Genomic DNA, 2,686 nt, shown 5'->3' on the forward strand with positions numbered 1-2,686 from the left:
GATTTGAAAACAGCTAGAGAGTCCGTCTAAAAAATAGTAGTACATGTGTCCAAACAATTTTTCCAATATTTGGTCAATGAATGGAAGAGGGAAGTGATCTTTTCTCGTGGCATCATTTAGCTTCCTATAATCAATGCAAACTCTCCAACCTGTGACTGTCCTTGTTGGGATTAATTCATTCTTCTCATTGGTTACAACAGTCATGCCTCCTTTCTTAAGAACAACTTGCACTGGACTTACCCAAGAACTGTCAGAAATAGGATAAATAATTCCAGCATCTAGGAGCTTAATTACCTTAGCTTTAACAACTTCCTTCATGTTGGGGTTCAGTCGTCTTTGGGTTTGCACGCATGGCTTATATTCGTCTTCCATTAAAATTTTATGGGAGCAAAAAGAAGGACTGATCCTTTTAATGTCAAAATTTTTCCAAGCTATGACCCTTTTATGCTTTCTTAAGACTTGGAGTAATTCGTCTTTCTCTTTGGGTTGCAAATTAAACGCAATAATTACCTGTAATGTAGAGTTATTTCCAAGGAATGTATATTCCAAGTGATTCGGCAATTGTTTAAGTTCCAGTTTGGGAGGTTCTTCAATAGAGAGTTTTTGCTTAAGTTCATTGTTTACCTTAATACCCTCATATTCTGCTGGTCTTGGGGAGGGTTCATTGGGGTTCAGTTTAGTTTCTATCTCAGAATTATCACCCCCTCCTCTCTTTGGGCAAGACACAGTTCCAACGTGTTCTTATGTATGATTTCCTAAAAAGTATTTTGAGCAGCATGATCAATAGAGTCAATAAAATAACACGAGTCATCCTATTCCCTAGAAAATCTCATGGCATCATAAATTTTAAAGATAATCTCTTTGTCACATATTCTGAGTACCAATTTACCATCACCCACATTAATAACAGCCCTGGCAGTGGCTAAAAATGGATGACCTAAGATTAAAGGCACTTCAACATCCTCATCCATGTCAAGCACAACGAAATCAACAGGGAATATAAATTTATCTACTTTTACAAGTACACCCTCTATAATTCCCCTAGGATATTTAACAGATCTATCAGCTAATTGAATACTCATCCTAGTGGGTTTAGATTCCCCAAGACCAAGTTGTTTAAACATTTTATATGGCATCAAATTAATGCTAGCACCTAAATCAGCTAGTGCCTTATCAACATTCAAACTACCAATTAAGCAGGGAATAGTAAAACTTCTTGGGTCTTTCAATTTAGTTGGAAGTTTATTTTAGAGTATGGCTGAGCACTCCTCATTAAGTTCCACTGTAGATAAGTCTTCAAACTTCCTTTTGTTTGTTAGAAGCTCCTTTAAGAATTTTGAATATGTAGGTATCTGGGATATAGCTTCAAAAAAAGGTAAGTTAATATGCAGTTGTTCAAAATGTTCAAGAAATTTACTGAATTGTGCATCCATGCGGTCTTTCTTCAACTTTGCTGGATATGGGATTGGTGGTTTATATTTCTTTGACATTGGATTGTTATTGTTTTCAGGTTTTTCTTTCTCTCCTTTGTCTCTTTCAGCTTCTTGCGGTGGCTTCTTTTCGGATTTAGCTAACACTTTCCCACTCCTTGGTGTAACTACTTTCACATGCTCTTTTGGATTGGGTTCGGTGTTACTAGATAAACCTCTTGGTGGTATTTCTGAAATCATCTTAGCCAGCTGCCCAATTTGATTCTCGAGTCCTTGGATCGGCGCTTGCTAATTTTTAAGTGCAGTTTCAGTGTTTTGAAAACTGGTTTCTACAACTGAAATAAATTTTGTCATCATCTCTTCAAGGTTTAGCTTTTTCTCTTGCTGGTAAAGTTGTTGTTGGAAGCTTAGAGGGTGTTGAGGTCTTTGATTTCCTTGGCTTCTCCATGAGAATTTTGGGTGGTTCCTTCAACCTACATTGTAAGTGTTATTATAGGGATTACTTTGAGGTCGAAGATTATTACCCATAAAATTTAGTTACTCGTATTCCATGTTGAGACCATAAGATAGGTATTCTGAATTGCTCGTTCCAACTTTATTTGTATTGCATTGCATTATTGGATGTACCTAAGGAGAAGCACACAATCCGTCAATCTTTTTATTTAAGAGTTCTACCTGGTTAGATAGCATAGTAACCGCATCGAAGTTGAAAACATTGGCCGCTTTCGTCGGCTTTATTCTCATGACTTGCAACTGATAGTTGTTCAGTGACATCTCTTTAATAAATTCGTAAGCCACTTTAGGTGTTTTGTTATTAATAGTCCCACCAGCAGTTGCGTCAACCATCTGTCTAGTCGAAGGATTCAGGCCATTGTGAAAAGTTTGAACCTGCAGCCAAAGTGGTAGCCCATGGTTAGGGCGCCTTCTCAACAAATCCTTGTATCTCTCCCATGCATCGTAGAGTGTTTCTAAATCCATCTGCACAAAAGAAGAGATATCATTCCTTAATTTAGCTGTTTTAGCCTGGGAAAAATATTTTAGTAAAAACTTTTCAGTCATTTGTTCTTAAATAGTGATTTACCCTCGTGGTAATGAGTTCAAGCATTGTTTATCTTTTTTCCTCAGTAAAAAGGGAAACAACCGAAGGCGTATGGCATCTTCAGAAACGCCATTGATTTTAAATGTGTCACAAAATCCAGAAAATTCACCAAGTGATTGTTTGGATCCTCATCCTGCAAACCATCAAACTGAACAAA

The 2,686-nt window shown here is 37.0% G+C and overlaps 1 non-coding gene across 1 annotated transcript; it reads left to right on the top strand.

The window, feature by feature from the left end:
* The first annotated feature begins 2,334 nt into the window (after nt 1-2,334).
* On the top strand, nt 2,335-2,441 carry LOC128280308 (small nucleolar RNA R71). Its single transcript, XR_008270488.1, has one exon. It is a non-coding gene; the product is annotated as a small nucleolar RNA R71 (small nucleolar RNA).
* Nucleotides 2,442-2,686: the final 245 nt, after the last annotated feature.

The sequence above is a fragment of the Gossypium arboreum genome, chromosome 8, assembly GCF_025698485.1.
Source record: "Gossypium arboreum isolate Shixiya-1 chromosome 8, ASM2569848v2, whole genome shotgun sequence".
In the NCBI taxonomy this organism is placed as follows: Eukaryota; Viridiplantae; Streptophyta; class Magnoliopsida; order Malvales; family Malvaceae; genus Gossypium; species Gossypium arboreum.